This window comes from Phascolarctos cinereus, unplaced genomic scaffold, assembly GCF_003287225.1.
Source record: "Phascolarctos cinereus isolate Bilbo 61053 unplaced genomic scaffold, phaCin_HiC Scaffold_5;HRSCAF=322, whole genome shotgun sequence".
In the NCBI taxonomy this organism is placed as follows: Eukaryota; Metazoa; Chordata; class Mammalia; order Diprotodontia; family Phascolarctidae; genus Phascolarctos; species Phascolarctos cinereus.
The window spans coordinates 44,919,822-44,947,531 of NW_027555958.1; the positions used below are offsets into that span (position 1 = coordinate 44,919,822).

The 27,710-nt window shown below is 40.2% G+C and overlaps 5 non-coding genes across 5 annotated transcripts; all 5 read left to right on the forward strand.

The window, feature by feature from the left end:
- The first annotated feature begins 694 nt into the window (after positions 1-694).
- On the forward strand, positions 695-776 carry TRNAS-AGA (transfer RNA serine (anticodon AGA)). The gene has a single exon. It is a non-coding gene; the product is annotated as a tRNA-Ser (tRNA).
- Positions 777-5,009: 4,233 nt separating this feature from the next.
- On the forward strand, positions 5,010-5,081 carry TRNAG-UCC (transfer RNA glycine (anticodon UCC)). Its single transcript has one exon. It is a non-coding gene; the product is annotated as a tRNA-Gly (tRNA).
- Positions 5,082-14,292: 9,211 nt separating this feature from the next.
- On the forward strand, positions 14,293-14,364 carry TRNAQ-CUG (transfer RNA glutamine (anticodon CUG)). Its single transcript has one exon. It is a non-coding gene; the product is annotated as a tRNA-Gln (tRNA).
- Positions 14,365-17,363: 2,999 nt separating this feature from the next.
- TRNAQ-CUG (transfer RNA glutamine (anticodon CUG)) lies at positions 17,364-17,435 on the forward strand. The gene has a single exon. It is a non-coding gene; the product is annotated as a tRNA-Gln (tRNA).
- Positions 17,436-23,178: 5,743 nt separating this feature from the next.
- Positions 23,179-23,250, forward strand: TRNAQ-UUG (transfer RNA glutamine (anticodon UUG)). The gene has a single exon. It is a non-coding gene; the product is annotated as a tRNA-Gln (tRNA).
- Positions 23,251-27,710: the final 4,460 nt, after the last annotated feature.

Consider the following 27,710-nt stretch of genomic DNA (forward strand, 5'->3'; position numbering starts at 1 on the left):
AAGATGACATAAGGCAAAAGAGTGACAGTGAATTCAATCCAATTCAACTCACCAAGCATCTGTTAAGAGCCTACTATTGGCCAGACACTGGGAGGTATTGGGGGTACGAGGAAGTACAAAAACGAAGCAGTTCCACGGACCTCAAACAGCTTGTGTTTATTGACTTAATATAAGAATTTCGCTCGAAAAAAATTCGAGCTTATTACTCGGGTGAAATGCGCCAGCCACGGACGAATTTTCCAAGGAGCTGACGTTTCTGGCCGGGCCTTTGCAGCTGGCCTGCACTGAATGAATACAGGAGCTGGAGGAGCAGCGGGAGCTTCTCAGCTCAACCTAGGGAGCTGTCTACACCAAGTAGCCAGGGGTGGAATTCCATTCTCGCTGGTTGGATCTTTCTGCCTTCACTGCAGCCGAGTATGCACCCAAGGGTCCGATGCTAACCGGCTTTTTCCTTTTGTTTCACATTTGTCAAGGCAAAGTCTGCTGCAGTCTATGAGAAAAGATCGTAACTGTTAGAAAGCGTAGCTCTCCGGGTTGGATTGTTAGGGATGATTCATTTTTCCCCCCCATCAGTTTTGGTCTTTGTGATGCAATAGTGAATTTCACAATAAGATTGAACAACTACAATAGGAAAGCATCATTTTTACAATTTGTCAATGATGATATATGAAAACAGGGCAATTACCTTCAGAGAGTAGTCGTGGCCGAGTGGTTAAGGCGATGGACTAGAAATCCATTGGGGTCTCCCCGCGCAGGTTCGAATCCTGCCGACTACGTGTAGTTGTTTTCCTCCTTACCCAAGTCCGAATTCTGACGACTTTCCATTTACTATTCTTTGAAAGAATTAAATTGGAAGCCTTTTCCCCCCCCTTCCTCAGCATCACTTGCCCTTGGTATATTAATTTACTGGAACAAATAGCATTGTGAAACACAGGATAGGCGAGTGGAAAGAATACTGGCTGGCCTTGGTGTTAGAAGACCTAGATTCCAAACTCTTAGAAGCTGTGTGAATATGAGTAAGACAAGTACTTATCTTCCCTGAAGTTATACCCCCCAAGTATACATTTTGCTTTTCTACCAGTTAAAGGAAATGATACATCATAATCCTTTTGCAAGACTGCCCCCAGTTGCAGGAATACATCCCATACCTCCAACCTCTCATAATCCTTAGCTCCCATTAAAGCTCAAGGACTATCTCCTACATGAGACCTTTGTTGATTCCCTTTGTCAGTAGAGCCTACCCTCGAATTACTTTGAATTTACTAAGTACATATTTTGTATCTACTTTGTGTCTACCAGTTTTTTTCTCTGATAGAATGTAAACTTCTGAAAGGCGCACGTTTCATTTCCCTCCCTTTGTATCCCTACAGTTTGTAACAAAGTTAGCGCTTGAATAAAAAGCTTGTGTATTGGTGGAGGGTCTTGAACCCTAGGCAAACGAGTTTTTTCTTCATTTTATAGTCAATATTCACAGAAGATGTTTGAGCAGTAAGAAAGGAATTTATAATTTTCATATTAATCTATATGATACATGCAATGAATAGTTTAGCTTTTTCAAGAGCTGCCTTTTCCAGCCCATGAGTCAGACTCACAACGCAGTTTGAACTGCTCAATGAAACCTCGACCAAGCTCACAATCACTGGCCTCCTTCTGCCTTGGTATCTGAAGTGAAGCGAATCAAAGACTGTAGAACCTGTTCCCATTACAGAACTCTGGTCCTGTGACCCACTAAATAAAGACCCACAAGGACTTGCTCCCACAGGACTCCAGAATTATTATATTCTCTTCCATTTGTGGGTCTGTCATGGGAAACCACTCTGGCCCTGGAAACGATTGTCTCTTCCCATTGTGATTTATGTATATAATCTCTGTCTTCACTTCAGCTAGGTGGGATTCTGATCAGGAGAATTCTCGATTTGCAAATCTGTTCCTCATAATGAAACTAATTAATTAAGCAGCTACCTGATTACTGGCACTTTGTCTCTGGCCTGCTGTTTTGGGTCATTCTCAGGTTACAGACTGGCTCAGAAAAATCCTGTTAACAATATCCTGTTAACAACCGCAAAGAAGCAACACAATCAGATCTATGCAGAAAAGAGATCTTAGGAAGGGTAGATTGGAAGAGGAAGCAACTAGTGGGAGGAAGACTTGTTAGGACTAAGGAAATAATACAGGCAATTGCTAATGAGGACTTGCATTCCAACAGTGTCAGTAAAAATATAAAGAAAAGAGAATTTATATGAGAGGTGTTTTGAGGTGGAATCCACCAGACTTGGTCAGTGCCTGAATATAGGAAACAAAGAATATGGAAGAGGCATATACAAAACTGTTGAGGTTTAGGGGTGCTGGGACCTCAAAATAGTGACAAAGGTCCTGGCCAAATGGCTTGGACCCAAGCCTTCTTTTAGCCAAAGACAAAGTTTATTAGAACACTGAGTGGAGAGAGCGATATTCCTAGTGAACCTGAGCCATTGGCCAGATTTTAAGAATCTGAGGACCTTAATGGCATCCAAGATGGATTTCATATACAGAAAGACTGTGGGAGGGATCTAGGAGTGGCCAAGTAGCCTGAGCTGACTGGGAGGAGGGGTCTAGGGAGGATCTGGGTGGTAGTGGCCAGTAAACTAGGGTGACTTCGAGATAACACAGTGCCTTGGGACCTGGACCACATGGCCAGGGGAGAAAGGAGTCTAGATAGGATTGAGGGTGGGAAGTAGCCCTGGAGGTAACAGAACTGAATTGGGAGATTGGGTGTAGCTGGTAGCCACAATGAAAGATCATCTGAGTGGATTATAGTCTCACGCAAATACTAGAGACTTGACCATGTGGGAAAGTCAAGGGGACCCCTTTTTGGGGTCCAGATCCAAAGACATGTTTTTTTCCTTTAAGGGGTTCAGATCCTAATCCAATCAAAACCACAAGGTTTTAATCCTTTTCTTCTTTTTTTAAGCAAAGGAAGGCTGTGGGAATGATGCTGACATAAATAGAAAGAGACATCAGAAGAAGCATATTTTAGGGAAAGATTTTGGATTTCTTGAATGTGTTAAATTTGATTTCTTTGTAGGATATCAAAGTGCTGATGTTCTGTTGGCAGTTGGAAATGCAGATCTGTTCCCAGTTTTTCTTCTACTTCTCTTACTTGCTTGTCAAACTCCTTTTTGAGCTCTTCCAAGGCTGGGACTGATTCATATTTTTCTTGGAGGCTTTGGATGTAGGAGCTTTGACTTTGTTGTCTTCTGGTTGTATGTTTTGATCTTTGTTACCAAAAAAAGATTTTATGGTCTGACACTTCTTTCCAGGTTTGCTCATGATCCCAGCCAATTACTTGAGTTACAAACTCTTTATTAAGGTAGAGGTCTGCTTCCGATGTGGAGAATGTACTGTCCCAAGCTTCAGGAGTTTGGGAAATGCAGATCTGGAGCCTTGAGAGAAAATGAAGGCTGATACATGAATCATTTGAACAGATTTAGGTCGAAGCCATTTTAGTGACTGAGAGATTGCAGAGAAAAGGAGGCCAAGAATATACCTAACTCCCATATTTCTTCAATTCCACAACCTTTTCTGGGTCCTGAGACCTTCTTCAATACTTGCTGTCTTTCAGGATGGAAGGTTCCCCCACCCCCACCCCCTTCTTCCCTTTCCAGTCTTCTTACACATCACTCCCCACTATGAACTCTTGCGACCCAAATAAAGTGACCTCCTTGTCATTCACGCAGGACATTCTATCCTCCTACACTATGTATTTGCACTGCCTGTTTGCCCTAGTCTAGAATGTTCTCTGTCTTCAGCTGTACTCCTAGCTTCTCTGTGTTCTTTCCAGACTCAGCTCAAATTCTAACTTCTGGGTGTTTTTTCTGGTCCCCTCCTCCCATCTTCTTTTCTTAGGTATCTTGCATGTAAAGAGTAACAGATCTGAATGTAAGTTCAGTGGTCTTGCCTTTCTTTGTAGCCCCAGCATTTAGCAACATGCTTGGCATGCAGTAAGCACTTAATAAATGTTTGTTAACTGACTGATTGTAAGGAAATTTGAATGGTGCTAAGAACTGAGCTAGTTTTCCTTACACTTGACAACTTAAAATTCCTTTTTTAAAAAAATTTTCCAGACTGTCAGACTTAAGGTATTTCTCCAGCTACACATGCCAAGGAAAAGTCTCCTAGAGCTTCCTCAGGGTGCTTGGGCATCACAACCAGTTTGTTATTTGGCCTGAAAACCAGTCATTACTGGAATGGCTCTTGCCTTATGTCCAGTTTCTCTCACCAATACTAGAAGGATTCAGGATGGCTCAGATCACTGGGTATTTGTGGGGTCAGAAACAAAAGACTGGGCAGCAGCTGCTATCCTAAGGTTTTTCTCAATGAGTCACTGAGCCTGGAATAGGGAAATTCCAGGTCCAGGCCAAGCTCTCCTTATATGTAAGCACATGTCCAACAACACATCCCCGACAGCCCCAATGCACACATTTTTAGATTCTTCAAGGTCTAATTGAACACTTTGGTTAGCTTCTAGAGTCTCATCAGTGGTTAATCCTGTCCCTGAGAAGTAAACATTCAAAAATCTGTGCAGTATACCCAGGTATATTGGCCCCTGCCACTCTCCCGCTTCACACATATTCGAATTCACTCCATTCTACAGATACATATTCTGAACCTATTATATGCAAGGCTGGTGTGAGCCCTGTAGGGAGAATTCAACGATGTGGCTAACAACCTACTGGAATGGATGTCATATGTACAAAACATTGGAGCTAAGTGCCCCGCAAAGAAGAAATTCTTATGGAAAGAAAGGTGCACCTGTGATCACCTAAATTATTACTCCTGACTGACAATGGACGGGATAGGGTGGGGTAACGTGGTGGTGATGCTCATTCCAACCTGAGCGAGAAAGTTAGAATTGTTCCCTCTACATCACAAAGAATCCTGGGAGAAAAAAGCTCATTCAAATTTCAGAGGAGGAGCCTCTGAAAACTATCATCTTGAAATAGATCCTGAAGACCGTTTTCTAGCAGAGGGCGTTGGTGGTATAGTGGTGAGCATAGCTGCCTTCCAAGCAGTTGACCCGGGTTCGATTCCCGGCCAACGCAAATGACTGGTATTTTTCCAGTTTTTCGCTCTGACATTCAAAAGAGATACGACCTTTTCTGAGACTGTGGGGGAAAGCTGTATCAGTCCCTCCAACAAATACCTTCAACGTTCCTTCAGGCTGGGGCACGGGTGCTCGCCACGCTTGGTTTCGAGGCCGAGGGTCTTGAGAGACGATTTTGGGAATTCAGGGTCCTGAGCATTAATATTGATCAGATTGTACCATGGAATCGGGAGGGGGGTAGTCAATATGGGGGATGCAGGAGGGTTAGGAGGGAGAAGAGGAAAATCCAGTATAATTTTTATTCAAGAAATTCTTCCCTGAGTCATCTATGAGACCTGGCTTTCCTCACTGCTGTTTTTTCCTTAGGGGATGCAGCTATTCGAGTCTAGAATTAGGCTGGAATTTGAATCTCCATGGATCTCCACACCAGGAGGTTTGCTCTTTTTGGCTAGTCAGTCATTTCAGCTTTGCTCGAACTCAATACAAAAGGTCCTTAATTCACACATGAAGGAACGCACAATACCTTCCATAAATGTTCTAAGACTATAAAGACGGGGAGGTCTCGGGCTTAGAGAATAAAATATCTTCGTCTTTTAAACAGAAATGTGAACAAACAGTATGAAACAGAGAACCCTAGGGGTCTTCTTACATTGAAAACTACTTAGGGGCAGTGCTTTCCTCAAACTCAAGTTTTCTTGTCTGTGGTTTCACTCATTTCTTCCAGACTCAAGGCAAAAGGAACCAGGATTCCTCACATGGGGAAAAGTAAGCAGCAGCAGAATGACCTGGCCTGTGGGAACCAGAGATGGGGCTGACATAACCTGGAGTTGGGGACTCACCCATCCCTTTGGTCCAGTATTCCAAATGCCCCCTTGAATTCAATTATCATCTCTATACAGACCTCATTATCCAGACCTATCCTTTCTCTTGTGACTCCAGCTTCCTATTGGACATTTCAAGCTGGATGTCCAACAGACATCTTAGATTCAACATGTCCAAAACCGAACTCATTATTTTTCTTCCTAGTCCTTCCCTCTTCCTTATTTTCCTATTACTTTCATGGATACCTCCTCCATTCATCCAGGTTTACAATTTATGTGTCAACCTCAACAACTCACACTCACCTCTCACATTCAATAAGTTGTGATGTCCTGTCAATTCTACCTTTACAACATCTCTCATGTATGCCCCTTTCTCTCTTCTGCCAATGTCATCTCCATGATGCCTGCTGAACCATCAGGTTCTTTGACTCAAGTCTCACCTCATTCCAGTCTATTCTCCACTTTGAGCCCAAAGTGATCTCCCTAAAGCACAGGTCTGACCATGTTACCCTTCCCCCAATCACCTTCTTCCTGATGGAACTTTGGATTATATCTATAAATTCAACAATCTCTTGTGGCTCCCTATCATTCCCCAAATCAATATGAAGTCCTCTGTTTGTCATTCAAAGTCTTTTATAGCCTGCCCTCCCCTACCTTTCCAAACTTCTTATGCCTTATACTTCTCCACATACTCTGGAATCCAAGGAAATCATCATAACAACTAACATTTATGTAATGCATACTGTATGCCAGGCGCTATGCTAAGTGCATTTGACCCTCATAATAAACCCAGAATGTAGATGCTGTTATCTCCATTTTATAGATGAAGAAACTAAGTCTAACAGAATTTAAGTGACTTGTCCAAGGCCACACAGCTAGTAAATGTCTGAGGCAGGATTTGAATTAACTTTTTCCTGACTTAGTGCCCACTGGGCTCTCCTTGACTTTCCTTAGAGATGACATTCCATTCTCATCTCTGGGCTTTTTAATTTGCTGACCATCATGTCTGGAGTTCTCCCTTTTCTCCTCTCTGCCTCCAAGCTTCCCTGTCTTCCTTCAAGGTCCAAATAAAATCTCACCTTCTACCAAAAAAAAATCTTCCCCCATCCCCCTTAATTCCATGTGAATTATCTCCAGTTTATTCAAAATAAATCCTGTTTGTATGTAGTTGTTTTCATCTTGTCTCCCCTAATAGATTGTGAACTCCTTGAAAGTAAGGACCATTTTTTTTGCCTTTCTTTGTACCCCCAGTGCTTAGCACAGTGCCAGACACATAGCAGTCACTTAAATGCTTGATGATTTCTCTTTGCTGATTTTGTCTCTTGCCCTTCAGCATTCTCTTGGGATATTTCATTGGCCCCTTTATTTATATCATCTGGTGGGAGATACTGCTGTAAGGCCTTGGGGCCTTCTCTCTATCAAGGTCATGCGGTCTCAAGAAATTGAACTTGGTCCTTGCCCTCTGAGTTTTTCTTTTCTGTTCTAAGTGAAGGAGTGGAATTTTGATCTTATGACTTTCAAAAGATCAGGAGGACACACCATTGTCCTATTATTTCAGAGTTTTGGAGTCAGCACAACATTGATGCTTGAAGAGGTAAGGATAGACCTTCAACAGTGACCTTTTGGACCTAGGCCAGCAAAATCTGAGATGAACAATATTTTGTAGATTCTGAACTGATAGAGGGTCTCTGCCTGAGTTATTGGTGGTGGGGGGGAATGTCTGTGCATTTGTATTTACTATATCTTTAAAGTAAATATCTCATGTTGTATCTTTTTAAATATTTTATTTTTTCCAATTACATGTAAAAACAATTTTAACATTTTTTCAAATTTTGAATTCCAAATTCAGTCTCTCTCTCCCCTTCCCCTCATTGAGAAGGCAATTTGATATAGCTTGTACATGTGCAATCATGCAAAACATATTTCCATATTAGTCATGCTGTGAAAGAAAACACAAAGAAAAAAAACCAGGAAAAATAAAGAAAGTTTTTAAAAAGCATGCTGTGATCAGCACTGAGACTCCATCAGTTCTTTCTCTGGAGATGAATAGCATTTTTCATGATAAATCTTTTGGAATTGTCTTAGATCACTGTATTGCTGAGACTAGCTAAGTCATTCACAGTTGATCATCATACAACATTGCTGTTACTGTGTACAATGTTCTCCTGGTTCTGTTCACTTCACTTTGCATCAGTTCATATAAGACTTTCCAGATTTTTCTGAGATCATCCTGCTCATCATTTCTTACAGCATAACAGTATTCTATCACGATCATATACACCAACTTGTTCAACCACTCCCCAATTGATGGGCATCCCCTCAATTTCCAATTCTTTGGCACCACAAAAGAGCTGTTGTAGATATTTTTGTATACATAGGTCCTTTTCCTTTTGTTGACTTGTTTTGTTTGTTTGGTTTTTTCTGATCAGTTTGGGATACAGACCTAGTAATGGTATTTCCTGGGTCAAAGGGTATGTACAGTTTTATAGCCCTTTGGGCATAGTTCCAAAGTACTCTTCAGAATGGTTGGATCAGTTCACAACTCCACCAACAGTGCATTAGTGTCCCAATTTTCCTGTATCCCCTTCGACATTTGTCATTTTCTGTTTCTGTCATATTAGCCAATCTGATAGGTATGAGGTTGTACCTAAGAGTTGTTTTAATTTGCATTTCTCTAATCCATGGTTATTTAGAGCACTTTTTCATGTAACTGTAGATAGCTTTGATTTCTTCTTCTGAAAGCTTCCTGTTCATATCTTTTGACCATTTTTAGTTTGTCCTTTGTTTTTGAAGAGGATTAATGACATCATAGGGTGATGTCTTCATTTGAGCATGAATTAGATGTAAGTAAGGCAGAGTTACATAAAGTTGTCAGCTTCTCTCTTCCATAGTCATTGAAGTCCAAGGGCAGTTCAAAAATCAAGACCACTGGTGATGGCCCAGGATGCAGAGGATCACCTTGGCATCCTTGATGTTTGACCAAGACCTAAGCACTCCGCAGTGCCTACTTCAGCTACCTTCAGGGCCATTGGAACAAATTGTTCCCATCCACCCATTCTTCTGAGGAGCAGGGGACATCTTCACATGCTTGTGTCAGACATTCCCTTAACTTACCAATGGGTTTGAGGCCTGTTGATTACCTTCAACCTGGTTTAGCCACCTGTCAAGACAGTTTTACTGGGGCTGCTGTGCATGCTACAGCTTCTTGGAGGTGTAAGTTGAGTGACCCATTGGACACCAAAGGTGGATGAGCAGCCCTAAAAAGTCTTCATTAGGTCCTCATACCAGAGGTGCTAGTAATCCCTTAGCATTCCATATACCCCTTTGACCAAGTGCTATTTTTTGACCATTTATTAATTGGGGAATGACCCATCCTCACCCTAATTTATTTTTCTCTCTCTCCTTTTACCTTGTGCCTTCTGAAAGGAAAAGTGTTTTGCTTCTGACCACCACTTCTGCCAATCCACCCTCCTTCTATAAGCATCCACCTCCCCCCCTTATTCCTTTCCCTTCCTACTTCTCTGTAGGGTAAAATAGATTTCTGTGCCCAACTGAGTGTGTATATTATTCCTTCTTTGAGCCAATTCTGAAGAAAGTAAGGTTCAAGTATTTCCCACCACCTCCCATCTTCCCTTCTGTTGTAAAAGTTCTTTCATGCCTCTTTTATGTGAGATAATTTACCTCATTCTACCTCTCTCTTCTCCCAGTGTATCTCTCTTTCTCAAATTTTATTTTTCATATCATCCGACCATAGTCGACTCACACTTCTGCCCTCTGTCTATGCATATTACTTCTAACTATCCTAATAACGATAAAGTTCTTAGGAGTTACAAGCATTATCTTCCCACGTAAGAATGTAAACAGTTTAACCTTATTGAATCCCTTATGATTTCTCTTTCATGTTTACCTTTTTATGCTTCTCTTGAGTCTTGTATTTGAAAGTAAAATTTTCTATTCAGCTCTGGTCTTTTCATGCTTAAAAGTCCTCTATTTCATTCAAGGTCTATTCCCTCCCCACTCCCCATCTCCCAAAGATTATACTAATTCTGCTGGGTAGGTGATTCCTGTTTGTAATCCTAGCTCCTTTGTCCTCTGCAATATCATATTCCAAGCCCTCTGATCCTTTAACTAGAAGCTGCTAAATCTTGTGTGATCCTAACTGTGGCTCTGTGTTTGAATTGTTTCTTTTTGGCTGTGAGTAATATTTTCTCCTTGACCTAGGAGCTCTAGAATTTGACTATAATGTTTCTGGGAGTTTTTATTTTTGAATCTCTTTCAGGAGGTGATCAGCGGATTTTTTAAATTTCTATTTTGCCTTCTTGTTCTAAGATATCAGGGCAATTTTCCTTAATAATGTCTTGAAACATGATGTCTAGGCTCTTTTTTTCTAATCATGGCTTTCAGGTAGTCCAATAATTCTTAAATTATCTCTCCTGGTTCTATTTTCCAGGTTACTTGTTTTTCTGATGAGGTGGTTCACATTTCCTTCTGTTTTTTTCCATTCCTTTGATTTTGTTTTATTGTTTCTTGATGTCTCATGAAGTCATTAGCTTCCATTTGACTGATTCTAATTTTTAAGCAACTATTTTCTTTAGTGAGCTTTTGCACCTCCTTTTCCTTTTGGTCAATTCTGCTTTTTAAGGAGTTCTGCTCTTCAGTAGATTTTTGTGTCATTTGTCCTATTCTGTTTTTTAAGGTGCTATTTTCTTCACTGGGTTTTTTTGTGACTCTTTTACCAAGCCATTGACTCTTTTTTCATAATTTTCTTACATTACTGTCATTTCTTTTCTCAATTTTTCCTCTACCTCTCTTATTTGATTTTTAAAATCCTTTTTGAGCTCTTCCAGGAATTCCTTTTGGGTCTGAGACCAATTTATATTTTTTCTTAAAGGCATTGGATATAGCTGTTTTGACATTGTTATCTTCTTTTGAGTATGAGTTTTGATCTTTCCTGTCACCATAGTAACTCTCTATGATACAGTCCTTTTTTTTTTCTGTTGTTCACTTTTTAAGTCCATTTCTTGACTTTGACTTTATGTTAAAGTTGGGCTCTGCTCCTGGAGGAGGGGACACTGTTCCAAGCTTCAGGTTTTTCATGCAGGCATTTTTTGAGCTAGAAGTTTTCAGTTCTTCCAAAGTGCTATGATCTGAAAAAAGGTGTGGTCACTAGTCTCTTGGCCTGTGACCTGGTCTGTGAGGGACCATAAACACTCTCTTCCATCCTGAGACCATGAACAGAGCTCCCTGCCACTGCGAGTACTCCTCCTTGTCCTAGGACTGTGACCTGGAGCAAAGTATAGGCATTGCATCAAGGTCCAGCTGCCAGTGCCAGCAAAGAGTCCCATGTAATCTCCTTCTAACCAGTTGTCTTTCTCTCTTACTCTGTGGGCTGCGAGTTCTGGCAGCCCCCCCCCCCACCAATGCAGTCATCCCCAAGGCCTGCTGCTGGTTTGCTGGGGTGCACTCCACTCTCATTCCAATGAGACGACCTTTCCTGCTGTTCTTCTTAGTTGTCTTGGACTGCAAAATTGCTTTGCTTTGTCGTTTTGATGGTTCTGCTGTTCCAGAATTCACTTTGAGATGTTATTTTAACATTGTTTGGAGGGGAATTTGGGAGAGTTCAAGTGAGTCCCTGCCTTTATTCTACCATCTTACCCCATGTTATACTTTAAAGTATATATCCCTTTACAAAAGCCAAGTGATGTTAAGTTGGCAAAAGGAAGCAGGGAACTGTAGGGAGAACACCATCAGGGGTGGCTTGAGACAATGGCGTAAGAGACACCCTCAACTCCACAGGGTACACTAGAACCCTGAAGGCCCAGAAATACCACCCTAAAATAGTACCTTTTACAAATTGGCCTTCATAAAAATTTATTTATTTGAAATAAGAACCTTTACTGCTCTTAGGCATGGGAACAGAGACAAGTAAAGAATAATAACCCCCCTAAGGAGCAATTAGCTGGCCTACTAAACACATTTAGGCCATCAAACCAAAGACACTACAAATATTCAAGGCAAAATATCCTCTACAAAATGCATGAAAAATGTGTCTTTACAATTACTAAGTCATCACCAAGGATTTGAAAGCCTTGTTATTGAGTCCTCTTGCTTCTTAACATTCTATTCCCTCCACTATCCACTCATCTTCTCTTGCAATCATCTTCTTCAGGCCATTTCCATCAAGGAAAAGAAGCCATACATGTCTTCTTTCCATAACCTCTACTCTTTCCACCTCTTTGCTGATGGAAATGTAATAGGAGCTGACTCATATATATATCCAATCAGCTTGCTTGGCTAATACAACTTCTCTATGTGAGAAGGTTAGGGAGCTTGCTTCCAGGACCATTGTGATTATATGTGAGTAAAGTATCCTGGAAGACTGGGAGCATTCATAGACCTTCTGTAACTGATTCTAGTCTACTAACCATGTAATAGTGAAAAGGCACTTTGATTGACCATGGAGGTATTCAAAAAGGCCTGTCCAATTGGACAAGTAATTCCTCTTTTGCCCCATATGCTCTTGAAAGATCTCAATGACTGGTGGTATCTTTTGAAAAACCATGGTGTAAGAGGATAGGCCATAAGGCTTTCTACCTGCAACCCCCTACCCCCTACCACATGACTTAATAAAAGGGCTTACATTCTTAGTCTCTTTTTTTGTAGTTTCTCTTTTTTTTTCTAGGTGAAGAGAATGGAGCTTCTGTGACCTTGTGAGTTTGAAAGGTACAGAGAGTACTTTGATATTCCAGTGTTCTGGAATCTGAGCATTTGTACCAGAGTAGCATCAACTTCCCAAAGAGCAAGGAGTGATCTTCATGAGTGACCTTCTGGACCCAGACCAGTGCAAACTGAAACAAAAGATCATCCGGAAGTCATGCCTCACCTGGAGATGACCTTGGTGGGAACAGGGCTATTTAAGAACTGAGCTCAGGCATATCCCTGCCCTTACTCCCACATCTTGTCCAATGAGGAATTTTTTGTTACCTTTTCTTTCATCCATGGCCTTATGCTCACAGAGGAGGGGAACCTGAGGCCTCGAGACCACATGTGGCCCTCTAGGTCCTCAAGTGCTGCCTTTTGACTGAGTCCAAGTTTTATAGAACAAATCCTTTTATTAAGGGGATTTATTCTGAGAAGTCAAAAGGTCACACTTGAGGACCTACAGGGCCACATGTGGCCTTGAGGTCTCAGATTCACCACTCCTCTCTAACCCTAGAATTGAAAAGGAGACCAGAGTAACCCATATAGAGTTACTCCCTGTTATAAAGACCCATTTACTATCCCGTCACTTAGGAACAGAGCCTTGGAAGCTGGCGATTTAGTCCTACCCAATTCGCAATCAAAAGCCTCCAGAGATTGGTATGACTTATGGGGCATATGCTCAGGTGGCAGAGTGATAACTTGGAACAGCAGAAGTGAAGAAATTGATACCCTTATCTTGTGTTCTCCCAATCTGCCTCTCCCATGACCACATCACAATAACCCAGAGATTACAATTTCCTTATAATTTCTACAGGTGCCTACGGCACTCTCACTCGGTTACTGTGTCTTATTTAAGGGGAAGGAAGATTTCTCAAAATGCAAAAATTCAGATCCCTCAACTTTAATCTCAGGTCTCGGAGTTTGTTTCTCCGTTCGTACTGTGCACAGAAGCCAGAAGCTTAACTGGATGATTTTTGCTGAGCGTTAGATTTCTTTCCGACCTGGGTCAAAAAGACACTGACAGAATTCAGGAGACAGTCTCCCTTGGGACTGGTGCCCTGCTGCTGCAGCCTTCGCAGGGCAAAAAGATTAGGGAAGGGGTCTGCTTCTTGCTCCGGACTGGAAGAGGTACAGTTGACTTTAGATTCTTAATTCACTGAAACAAAAGTTTGTTGAGCTCCTACTGTCCGCCAAGGGGAATTCTTCGCTGCCTATTCAGTCTCCTTCAGAAAAAGAGAGAGAGAGAGAGAGAGAGAGAGAGAGAGAGAGAGAGAGAGAGAGAGAGAGAGAGAGAGAGAGAGACAGAGAGAGAGACAGAGAGAGAGAGAGAGACAGAGAGAGACTGACCAAAGGGACGAATCACATTCTCGAGAAAGATCCTTACCGATATTTTGAGCCACCTAGGAGAAATTTCTCCTTGATTTTTTTTTTTTTGTAGAGAAGGGGAGACTCTAAGTCTATGAGGACAGATTAGGAAGGGAAGAAAAGGGATCATAGGATCACAGATTAAGAACCAGTAGGGATTTTAGTGATAGCTAGAGATGTTCATTTCAATCGCCTCTGGATTTCTGTCTAATTTGAGGATTTTAAGAATCCTTCAATAGCTGAAAGAAAAGTAAAGGATAAAACAAAGATGTGGATGTTGAAGTATTAGGGGAAAATGAGAAAAGCTTTTGCCAGTGTCGTGGTTCCATGGTGTAATGGTTAGCACTCTGGACTCTGAATCCAGCGATCCGAGTTCAAATCTCGGTGGGACCTTCACTTTGCTGTTTCTACCCTGACTAGGAAAAGTGTTTTTAATGACAAATAAGTGATCAACAGCAACTTTCTGCTACTGAAGGTAACAGCACTTGTAGATTTATTGATTACCTAATCTTCCTTCTCTCATTCTCTCCCCAAGCTTCACACAAATTCCGAGGCATCGGAGGAAAGAGAGAAAAGTGGAGGTGTGTGTATATCAATACAAGTGGAGGACCTCTGTTCTACAAGTAAAACACCTTCCAGATCTCTAGTCCCATCTCATTGTAACCTTGAAGTGGAACAAGCACTACTGTCCTATAGTAGGAGGTTCCGGGATCTAAACTTGTCATCTTTTTAAGATAGGATCATGACTTAAGCCAACTCCCTTAGTCTGCCTCAGTTACCTCATATGTTTTTTCTTTTTAAATGGTGTTTGGAATAGGTGGTGTCTGAGACCCTTTCTGGTTCTAGATTGATGATGATATTTCAGAGTCAGTTAATAAGCATTAAGCGCCCACTGTGTGCCAGGCACTGAACTGGACTAAGTAAGCACTGGGAATACAAAGAAGAAAAAGAAATACAACCCCTGCCTTCAAGGAGCTTACAATCTAGTGGGAGAAGACAATACAGAAAAGCAAGTTGGGGGGAGGCAACGCAGGAGGTATGATATACCTGGAGTGGAAACCCTCCAGCCCTCCAATTGGGGGGGGAGGGACAATTGAGGGTACTGAAGAGGTGTTGAGTGCCAGATTTCCCCATGATGATATTTTTGGTGGTGAGCTTATCCTGGGGGAAGCATATTATTCTCAGAATCCAAACCATGCAGAGCAGTTGATGGGAAATGAAGGTCAATTCATTCAGTCAATTAATTTCACTAGGTCTCTGTTTCCTCATCTGTAAAATGGGCATATTCTCTGTGGAACTGCCCTTGCAGGGAAATTTTTAAAAATCTTTAAAACACTTAACATCAGGTCGTAGAAAACACAAGTTACCCCTTTTCTCCTTCATCCTAGCCCCTTCAATTACAAAGTAAATATATAGGTCTTGAGAACTCTACTCTGAGGATTTTTTATTGCATTTTTTCCCTTCCATCACAGAAATGGAGGTGTTCCACAGATTCTATTCTTCTTTTCCTCTTCCAAGAAATCATCTGGATCTTTAACTTCAATCTTTAATCTTAGTTGTCTAGACTACAGCATTAAAAAGGCCAGTGACTTGCCCCTGGTCACACAGCCAATGTATATTCCAGGCAGAACTTGAACCTGGATCTTCCCAGCTTAAAGGCCTGCTCTCCATTTACTACCAGGTTGCATAATTTTGAGCACCTGAATCCTCTGATTCTCTCTTCCCTTCTGGTCTTGAATGCTGTCAGGACTTTTGGAGCTGCTTCCCAAAACCTAGTTGTGGAGAAATAGGGCTTGGCTTGCCTCCTTCCAGGCTTCCACATATCTATGAGCACAGGATAGCTAAAGCTCATATTCTTCTTTAGCAGGCTTGAGCATGGGCTTTGTCTGCCTGTTGTGCTTGCTTTTCCCTGATTTTAGGTAAAACAATACACATCTGGATGTGGATTTGCCTCGGCTTGGGGATGACCTTATATAAGAGTTGGAGAGATCTTTGTTTCACTCAGTTTCAACTGAAGAAAGTTAGGGGCTCTTGGAGAGATCATCCTTTAACAAAGAGATTGACTGAAGCCTTCCAGTTTTAGTAGGAGTTTCTTGGACAGTGTAGAGCCAAGGTGAAATGGTAAATGGCTATTTAGCTTTACTGCACACTGCTTTGTGTTCTCATGAGGTTTAAGTATGACCTTCGCAGCAGATTGTAAAATACTTAGAAGTCATTATTAAATCCAATTGAATTTGTCTTATCAAACGCACAGTTGTGAATCTTTTATGTTTAGCATTCCTTTCATGTGTATTAATAAATTACCTACACCATTACATACCCCATATATAATTCACATTATACACCGAATTTTTTCCTGGGGAAAACCCAGGAGTTAGCCATAACTTAAGCTGTAAGTAAAATTCTGGTGGGAGCACTGAAGAAGCCAAAAAAAAAGTGTAAGAACAGGAAGCCAGAACCCTTTTCACTAAAGACCACCTCCCCTCCCTCACCCCATCCTGGTCCAAATCACATGACCAGATGACAGAACATAGCAGTATATTCCCTGTGGGCCCAGAAGGGGATTCCTTGAGGTTAAAGGCTTGATTCAATTTTTCCAGAAATATTTCCACATATATAAACATACATACCATGAGAGAAACAGAGACAGAGAGGGAGAGACAGAGATAATGAGATAGGCAGAGAAAGTGAGACAGAGAGAGACGGGGGGTGGGGAGAGAGAGAGAGAGAAGGAGAAAGGGGGGTCGCGCTGATATGAGTAAAAATCGCAATGTTTTTATGGTATTGTATTGTGAGTAAACCTGCTGTGTCTGTGTATAAATATAGAAACGTTGTCTTGCTTGAGGTTCCTGTTCACATTTAGTCATTACTATTAGGTTCTCCCAGTACTTGCCCAAAGCTTTACGGCTCTGTGTTTTGGATTCTCTTACCATCCTCGTACTGAAGTCAAGTGAACTGGGAATCGGCGCTCACGAGCAAAAAAGAAAAAAAGAAAAAGAAAGAGCAATGAAATCTCTGTAAAAAGTGGGAGATGTGACTTAGAATGGGAGTAACTTACCTACCTTTTGGAGAAAGTTCTCACTTGTGCATCTTTTCCTCTTCCCATAATATTTCTTTATCAAAATCCAAGCCTTTCTTTCGTACATTTTGTTTATATTTAGGAACAAACCGATAGCTTTTGTGGAACCCATCTGGCTGTTAGGTGAGGAGCAAGAGAGTTTTCTGGCGTTCTTACTTTTCAGTGGAGAAAGTGAAAGGAACTGGCTCTGAGTAAAAGAAGAGAGAAGAAATTTTAGATCTTTAAATGAAGCTAGAGCTAACAAAAAGAAGCTTCGGCTAGGATACATCGCTTCTGCGTCAGATAAAAATCCCCAGGAAGAAGGGTTTCGTCTGGTTCCATGGTGTAATGGTTAGCACTCTGGACTCTGAATCCAGCGATCCGAGTTCAAGTCTCGGTGGAACCTACGCGCATTTTTTCCCCCCTCCCGAGAACCAGACTGAGTGTTTTTCTTTCTTTATTCCGAGCCAAGTTGTTTTTTTTTTTTAAAGCCTAGTTCATCCAGCCTCCAGATTAGTATTCTTAAATGATAAATACCACCGTACCATTGCCCTTCCCAAGATGCTCTTTGGACTCGCTATTAACCTTGTGGATAAAATAAAAGTTTCTCTGTTTGGTATTCAGAGCCTTTCATAATCTGCCCCCAGTTTACCTTCCCAAGATTATGAGTCATTACTTCTCGTCATAAATTTAACCTTTAGCCAAAGTGACTTGCTATTTCCCTGTTCAAGTCATTCCATCTCAGGTCTGTTACCCCTCCAAGCCTGGAATTCCAAATTCTCTTCAAAGCATGCCTCAAGTAATTTATCCTTCATGAAGCCTTTCCCAATCTTCCCATTTCTTAATCTCTCTTAACTCTTCTCTCCCATTGCTTTGCATTCATTTTGTATATATTTTGAGTTTACTTATACGGATTCCTATGTCCATGCTGTCAATCTTCTTCTCAAGCTTCCCCTACCTCCCACTCCTCTGTCCTACTAAGGACCTTACTTCGGTTTAAAAAAAAATCCATTCCAAGTGAGCTCTCTCTTCTTCCCCAGTCTTCACCTCTAAATCCCTTGACATCATCCCCTACTCTTTCCTCCTTTACCACATACTCACACAAAGAAGTTACCCTTTCCCTCTCCAAAATCAACTCTTCCACATATTCTCTTGATCCCATCACCTACTTTCTTCTCTAATAAATTGTAAGAGTAACCATTTTCCACTCTTCCCTTTCTAATCTTCAACCTCTCCCGTATTTACTAGTTCCTTTCCTACTGACTTCAAATAGTCTGTACCATCCCCCTCCTTTAAAAACAAAAACACAACAAACAAAAAGGATCTTAACAAGTCCTTAAGATATCCTGTATGTCTCTTCCCTTTCTCAGACAAATTACTAGGGGAAAAAAAGAACAGAAACATTCACCCACTTACTTCTCAAACCTTTACAATCTGACTTGTTACTCTGTCATTCAACTGAAATTGCTCTCTGCGACACTACCAATAATCTTTTAGAGGCCAAATCTGTTGGCCTTTTTGTTCTTAGTCTTCATCCTTTTTGATCTACTTGTTACGTTTGATATTAACCATCTTCTTCTGGATGCTCTCAGCTTGGATTGACTGTTCTCTCCTGGTTCTCCTTCAAGCTGACTGTTTTTTTCTCAGTCTCCTTTTTGGGCTCATAACCCATATGATGCCGCAGCTACTGTGAATATTCCTCAAGCTCTGTTTTAATTTCCCCTAATTACTAGTGCCCTCCTTCTTGAACTTTCTTGTATTTAGCTATTTTGTACTGTTTATATTTATTTTCAATATTATTTCTATGCTTACATATGCACTTACTGTCTCTCTGATTGGAACTTAAGTTCCTCAGGAGAAGGGATTATTTCATTCTTTGTATTTGTATCCTATGTACCTAGCACAGGTTCTGGAACATAGTAAGAGCTTAAATAAATGCTTAGTGAATTATTGATTTATTTATTGACTTATTTCAAATGTGGAGAAGAGAATAATTAGAGGAAAATTATAATTACTTTAAAAGTCTGAAGGACTATCATTTGGAAGAAGAATTCAGTCTCATTTAAGGAGATCCAGTAGTCAGAAGGAAGAAGAATGGTGGTGCATATTTGAGTGAAGATCACAGTGGGGAAGAGCAGAGATGATATTATCATGTTGAGTACACTATAATGTGGGACTAGTCATTGAGTCCAGTCCTTACAAGCATACATAGAGTGCCACTGATACAACTTTGCACATGGAAGAGACTTGGGAATCTGCTTCCAGAAGAGTAGTAACGATATATAATGGAAGTACCTTGGAAAGACTTTGGCACATTTGTGGCACATTTGTAGACATTCTGTTACTGGTTCAGGCATGCTAACCACATGGTAGATAGCAGCCTGGTTGAAAGGCTGCAGTTGAAGAATTAAAACTGGAGGCAACTATTTCTCTCTTGGTTGGGACTGTTATTGGTTTGATTCCTTTGCTGATGGCTTCTGGTGAAAGATAATGCTTTAAGAGGATAGGCCTTGGTCCTTGGACTGGCTAAATATTTCTTTTTCATTTGGGGTGAAAGAATCTGAAGGCTCTGACCTTCAGAGCTTCAAATGGACAGGGGAGAGATGCTCCAGGAGTCTAGACATCCAGGAGTAAAGTTCATGCCAAGTTTTACAGGCAGCCCAGCATCAAATAGCTGCCTTCAGGATCTAGCCCAGCAGTAGCCACATTTGAGCAGGGAGTTCAGTAGGAATAATGCTTTATAGAACTGTTGATATCCTCTACCCCCCAACCCCCCTTCCCAGACTGAACTGGTATAGGGGAATGTGCACCCTACCCCCAGGTATTTGAAGGGAGGGGTAATATTTGCACTCCTTTTTCTTGCTATATCTTTGAAGTAAATAGTCTTTTGTAAAGCCAGTTGAGGTTACTAGTTAAACAAAATGGGAGTCCAAGTCACTGATGGCTAAAAGAGGGGAGACAACATACAGAGAATAGTGACATGAGCCAATGGCGTTGGAGAAGAGACACTTCAAACCCTCAGAGTTACTCCCAGAGCCCTGAGAGAAAGATGCAGAAGCCTGGCTCTGGAATAGTAAGCCCAGAGCATGTTTGCTAGAGTTAGAATGAACTACCTGGATTGATTAAGGAAACAGGCACGGAGTTCAAGAAAAAGCTCACAAGGCTGGCCATGGGGTTCCAGTAATGAAAGAGATTTCATTTCTATATATTTCTGCTGGTACTCTTTCTCTACTAAAAGCAGAATATATAATACTCTTTTGTCATGCTAATAATGATTTAAACATTATTCAAAGATGTGAAAACATATATTCTGGACATGATTTTGAACAACAAGAATAGGTATTCACTTGAGCTTCAAATTACTTTATGTAAGAGAGAGGGATGTAAGTTTCCCTTTCCCCCTTCAGTTGATAAAAACATGTTCATGTGTCCATAAGACACACAATCGACAAGATGTTGTTAACACCATTTGATTCCTTTATAAAGCATGTGTGCCTTTCTTTGATGGAATTAAAAAGAGCCCGGCCACTGAATGAGCAAAAATTGGCAAGGTTCCTAGAAGACTTTTAGTAGTTAAGTCCTGGAAACAGAGGGGCAGTTAGACAACTTGAGTCAGTCAAGACCTGGAGACCTGGGGTGTTTTGGATTGCGACCCCTAAAGGGGATGAGGAGGGAATTTCTCCTTCATTCTCTTCACCCTTCCACTTTGGCTGTAGCAGTACCAACAGTAGTGGAATTACTTGCCCAGAAAGATACCCTATACACAATTGAAGTCAGTTTGAGAAAATTCTAGGAACATATGAAGAAATAAAGATACGGACTTTCTGAACAGATGTGGATAGAGGCAGTTGCTAAAGAACAAAAACAGCTTCAGCAAAGTTGATCCCAAACAGCAGAGAAAAGAGATGCTTATACACCCAAGGATGAGCTAGCCCTGGCAATCCAGAGCCAAGCTGTGAGAGAAAAACCCTTTGTTCAGCAAAGATAGTGTGCCCAGGAAGAATCTTCATGATGGCTCCTCTAAGAAAGAAAGAAGACAATGAAGTACCAGAGTTTTAAGTTGCCTTACATGGCAATACATACATACATACATACATACATACATACATACATACGTGCACAAGTGCCTTACTTCCATCGTACTCTAATCTTGTGCTAACAGATGCTGTGTGTGTTTATGGGAGAGTATTTTATCAGGGGAAAATTTTCTAGCTATGGTTTTTAAAATGATTTCTTAGTAAATGCCATTGCTTTGGTTCATGGTTAAAGAGAGCCACGCTGATGATTAATAAAGAATTTAATCACAAGGCAAATAAGAAGTGCCAGAGAGAGCATTTCACTGACTCTAATGACTTTATGTGTCTAGGCCTAAGGAAACTAAATGCCAGGTGAGTGAAAGAAGTGGCAGAATTGATAGGCAAACTCCCATAAGTGATCTTCGAAAGATCATAGGGGATAGGATATATACAATAGAAATGGAGAAGGGTAAGTTTTTGTACCAAATTTTTTTTAATGGAAGAAAATGAAGCCTCAAAAACATAGGACAGTAAGTTTAATTTCAATTTCAGGCAAAATATTGAAACGTATTGTCAAAAGGATGGTTCATAAATACCTAAAAAAATCAGGTCATTCCAATTTAATTTCTTTTTTTTTTTTAAAAGGGTTACCAGACTGGTGGATTAAGGGAAAGATGCAGATATATTTTATCTAGACTGTACTAGAATTTGACAATATTACTCATTCTATTTTTGTGGACAATGGAGAAATATGAAATAGGTGACAGTAGTTAGGTGCATTTGGAACTGGTCTAATGACCAGACCTCCAAGAATAGTTACTAAATGGTCTGATGCCAAATCAGCAAGAGGTCTGTAGTGGAAAGATCCAGGGATAAGACTTTGGCCATATGTTTTGTTTTATTTTTGTCAGTTACCTTGATGAAGGTATATGTGTATATGTGTGTTTGTGTGTTTGTGTGTGTGTGTGTATACACATATACATATATATAAAATTATATTATGATACTATATATATATAATATGTAATTTATATATGTAATTTTCATATGACACAAGGCCAAAGAAGGATAGCTAATATGGTGATATAATATATAGTAGAGTCAATGTCCAACAGGGTATAATACAGAAGAGTAATGGGATAAATCCAATAACATGAAATTTAATAGAATGCAAAATCTTTACTTAGTTTTAAAAAATTAACTTCATATCATGAGATTTGGTAAGTGTGGCTAGACAGAAATTCATTAGAAAAAGATCTGTGGATCTAAGTGGACTATGAACTCTATAGCAATGTCAGTGGTAGACAAAAACACTAACGGATTTTAGAGAGCCCTAGACTCCAGAACATGCTCCTTCTTGGACCACAATTGTATCTTATTACATTTTAGTTTTCAGAATGACATTGACAAGCTAAAGGACATCCAGAGTGTATTGGTAGGAAAACAATTGACTGCCCTTGGATTCTCTCTGAAGAGTATTTCTCTCCTAAGTGAAGCTGAAATATCATTCCCTCCCATCTCTGCAGAATAATTCCTATTCCTGTGAACAAGATTGTCAAGGGAAAAGAAAGCAAAATCACTTTTAATGATCACATCCTCACTCCACACCTTCCCTCTTTACCCTGGAAAGCTCCCCTTACATAAAGCATTGCACTCTCCACTCATTGTGCTCTAGGACATACACAGCCTTGGGCTCTATTTCTGAACTGCACCACTACTGTTTCAGGTTGCCTGATATCCATGTGACCTCCAGTTTCCTTATATTACCGCCCTGGAGAAATAACTTTACTGTGAAATAATGTAGAGGTAATAGGGAGGGGGAAAGGGAGAAACAGGGTGACAGACAGACAGAGTTCGTGAGTCTCACTGGAGGACAAACCACTTAATATTTTCCAAATGGATAAACAGGATCCTTTTATTTCTCCTTGGGACTATAATTATGGGACTCCACTGGATTGCATTAAGCTACAATGTTAGGAATCTCAGTGTTATATATATGTGCATAGTCCAAGCCTAAATCTACTATCCACAAAACAATATATATGTATATACAAATGAATGAATAAATGAATGAAAAGTGAGACGATTAAATAATAATACTCAAATAGAATCCTCTAGCCATCACAAGTGGCCGGCCCCATGGTGTAATGGTTAGCACTCTGGACTTTGAATCCAGCGATCTGAGTTCGAATCTCGGTGGGACCTGTAGTTTTTCACAGACTTTCGCTAGTAATTCAGCATATTTACATTATACTTATTCCAAATGTCTCTCCAGCTCCACTCACTTTCATTCATAACCCTTTCCAAATTAAACCCTCAAGCACACGTCGGCATTCTTCACTCTCTCGCTCTCTCTCGCTCTCTTTTTCTCTCAAGGTTTAGCCCTAGTTGAAGTCCAAAAAGGGTAGTTTTAAGTCTTTCTAGTTCAAAGGAAATCTTGCTCTGCCTCCAGGATATGAAACTCAAGGCTCAGGAAGAGTAATAAAAGAAGTTCACATAGTAATAATAACAGTAACAACAACAATAAAGAAACAACTCAACTGGGTTAAACAGTCCTGGAAACTTACTTCTTAAGACTCAGGTCTTTCCATTTCCCTGAGTATATTGAAAATTTCTCCCATCATGCTTTGTTGTCCTACCAAAGGCCTGGTCCCTTCCATCTACTTCCTCCACTGAATTTCTACAATTTTTTGTTTGACTGATTCATTTGACCATTAATATTAATTGTTTCATACGTACCGTGTTGGGTGATTTTTACCTTATTCTCTGCCTTATTATCGCTCATTTCCCATGCTTGTTAAATGGATCATTTTATGTCTTTTCTTCTCAAATAGAATGGAAACCCCTTTAAAGGCAGGGTGTTTAGTACAGTGCTTGGCACATACTAAATAAATAAATAATGTATAATACTACATAAATGAAATAAAATAGTAAATAAATAAAATAATAAATGCTTGTTAATTTGATTCTGTCTTTTAAAAGGTCTCCATGGTCAATCCTTCCCCTTTCTTTTCTACTGCCCTGTAGTGTCTTCTACTTCCCTCCCTTACCTTGACCCCATCTAAGGGATTGAGTTCTAGGCCTAGAGTTAGGAAGACCTGTGCTCAAAGCATGAAGCACTTCATGCTTGTTTTACTCTTGTATTAGTTTCCCCATGTGTAAAATGGAGATAATAATACAATACTTTTCTCTGTCACAGCTGTTGTGAGCATAAATGACATAACATTTGAAAAAGCACTTTGCAAACCTTAAAACATTGTATAAATGCTAGTTACCATTATTACCTCACTCTAAAAGCTAGCAGATTGCTTTCTGAAATTGAAGATTTGATCATTTCACCCTTTCCGTTCTCTTATCCCTTGCAATGCCAGAGACTGATACAAAATCCTACTGGGCAGGATTCATTGTTTTAAATAATGTGTTTCCAGAAGAAGAAAAAGCAACACAGAGACTTGCACACAGTTTTAAGCTAATTAGAGTTAATGAGGTGCTCAAAAGTACTGTAGCTGTTAACAATAATCTTCTGGTGATGAAATGCTTAACGTGTTGCATTGCTATTTCTCTGTGTGTTGTTTAGAAGATGCTTCTGGCTTGCAAAGAAATGCTCAGAGTTAGCCATCTCTTTCCCCTGTCCAGGAACTTCCAATGACTCTCAACCTCTGACTGACAAACCTCTGACTTTCAAATTTTCAACCTGGAATTCTTTTACCCCCTACCTTTCCACAACATCAAACATTTTATCAGGCTATGGATCTCACGAAGTTTAGATAAGACTTGATCCTTTCTACCTTTGACCTTTATCTCGTACGGAGTACCTCCTTTAAGGCTTCTGCCAGAACCTCTCTCTTAGTCCCCTGAAGACTCCGGGATCGATTGGCCTCCTCCAAAACCTTTGCTCATTATAGTTTGACCACTTGGATTTTTTTTTTTCTTTTAGTATCTACACTGCACCTATTCCCTAGTCATGATCTAATCCAAGACCAATCTGGTTCACTCTATCTTTCCTCCAAATTCCTGCCTAATACTTATCTTCCCCAAATTCCTATGGCACCATAGATGTCAGTAATGGCAGATTTTAGAGCTAAAAAGGGGGTTAGAAGGTATTGAGTACTATCCCTTTCAGTTTACATATAATTCAACTGCATTCCCCGGAAGCAGACTAATTTGTTGAAGTAGATATATTTATCGAACTCATTTGCTTCTCTCTGCTCATCAGAAAAGAACAGAAATATTTGAACTACCTATCTCAATATTTCAAGAATCACAACAGAAGTGAATCACAAAAGCAATAAATCAGCAGGTAGTAGTGATCGAGTGGTTAAGACGACGGACTAGAAGTCCATTGGGGTCTCCCCGCGGAGGTTCGAATCCTGCTGGGTATATAAGCAGATAAAGTTTCATTTTCAATATTTGGGTAAAATTGCATGCTGATCTCTTGCAAATGGAAGTTCCTTTAGAAATGCGGTGAGTCTGGGTGAGATGTGGCCTTCCTTTCCTTGGGTCCTTTGATGTAACAGCTGGAAATGTCTGAGACTGGATATGAACTCGGGTTTTCCCATGTGTTTCTTCTTCAGGTGTTCCTTCCTGTGTGACTTCCAGTAGTTCACTTAACCTCTCTGTTTGCCCCAGTTTCCTCAACTGTAAAATGAGGGTACTAATAGAACCTACCTCCCAAGTGGACATGGGAAGGAGACTGCTAATCGTGAGCCTTTCTTTGCAAGCAAGAAGTATCTCCTAAACAATACACAATGCATTAAGGATTTCATCACCAGAAGATTATTCTAATAGCCATAGTAGTTTTGAGCACCTCATTAACTCTCATTAACTTAAAAATGTGTGCAAGTCTCCGTGTTGTTTTTCTTCTGGAAATCTCCCAGGGTCGTTATGAGGACCAAATTCACTAATATCTGTAAAGCACTTAGCAAAGTTCCTGAAATAGTAAGTGCTATATAAATCAGCAGCAGCAGCAGCAGCAGCAGCAGCAGCAGCAGCAGCAGCAGCAGCAGCAGCAGCAGCAGCAGCAGCAGCAGCAGCAGCAGCACACTACCACCACCACCGCAAGGAACCTGAAACGATGTATTGCCAAAGATCATGAAAGTCTTGAGTGAGGAACTGAAGACTATAGAGATAAAGGTTGTATTTTCCTCACTATTGCCTATTGAAGGCAAGGGAAGAAGAGGAAAAAAATATTTGGGAAGTGAACTTATTTTGGGAAGTGAAATTATTTGGGTAAGAAGATGATGTCTTAGATATCTGGAACATAGCTTAAATTATCGTTTCTATGATTTGTTGTTTGACCCACTCATTCTTTAGGATTAGACTATTTGGTTTCCAATTAATTTTTAGCCTATCTTTCCATGGCTCTTTATTATACTTAATTTTTATTGCATCATAATCCAAAAAGGGTGGATTTAATATTTCTGCCTTTCTACATTGACTTGTGAGGTTTTTATGTCCTAACGCATGATAAATTTCTATGTAGTTGCCATGTACCACTGAGAAAAAGGTATATTACTTTTTATTCCCATTTCTCTTTTTTCTTAATTTATTTTGATTTATCAACAATCATGTCCATAAGCCTTTGCGTTTTAAATTTTTGTCCCACTTTCTCTCCGACTCCTCCCCCTGCCCAAGACTGTGCACAATCTGATATAGGCTATACATATACATTCCTATTAAATGTATTTCCACATTAGTGATGTTGTAAGGAAGAATTAGAACCAATAGGAGGAACCACAAGAAAGAGAAAACAAAAGAAAACAGAAGGAATAAAATAGCAAATGGTATTCTTCAATCTGCATTCAAACTCCATAGTTCTTTCTTTGAATGTGTATAGCATTTTCCACCATGAGACCTTTGGAGATGTGTTAGATCCTTGCATTGCTGAGAAGGGCTAAGTCCATCAACATTAGTCATCACACAACATGGCTGTTACTGTGTACAACGTTCTCCTGGTTCTGCTCACTTCACTCAGCATCAGTCCATACAGGACTTTCCAGGTTTTTCTGAAGTCCATTTGCTTATCATTTCTTATAGCACCATAGTATTCTATTATATTCATATACTACAACTTGTTCAGCCATTCTCCAATTGATAGACATACTCTCAATTTCCAATTCTTTGCCATCACAGAAAGAGCTGCTATAAATATTTTTGTACATGTAGGTCCTTTTCCATTTGTATGATCTCTTTCAGATACAGCCCTAGAAGTGCTATTGCTGGGTCAAAGGGTATGCACATCTTTATAGCCCTTTGGGAATAGTTCCAAATTGCTCTCCAAAATGTTTGGATCATTTCACAGCTTCACCAACAATGCATTAGTGTTCCACTTTTCCCACATCTTCTCCAACACACACTTAACTTTTCTAAGATTCTGTTCACCTCCTTAACTTCTTCCTTGTTTATTTTATGGTTAGATTTATCTAATTTTGAGAAGGAGAGATTGAAGTCCTCCACTAGTATAGTTTTGCTAACACAGCTTAAAATATGAGAATGTCATATTCCTGACTAGAAATATAGTATATTGAACAAATGCTGACAGGAGTGCATTTTTTGGGATGCTTTCAAATCTAATCAGAAGGAGAAGAGTGCCTGTGGCTATCCACCATGATAAATACCGTAGAGAGTGACTACAATAAATGAAGAATGGCAGTTAAAAAAAAAAA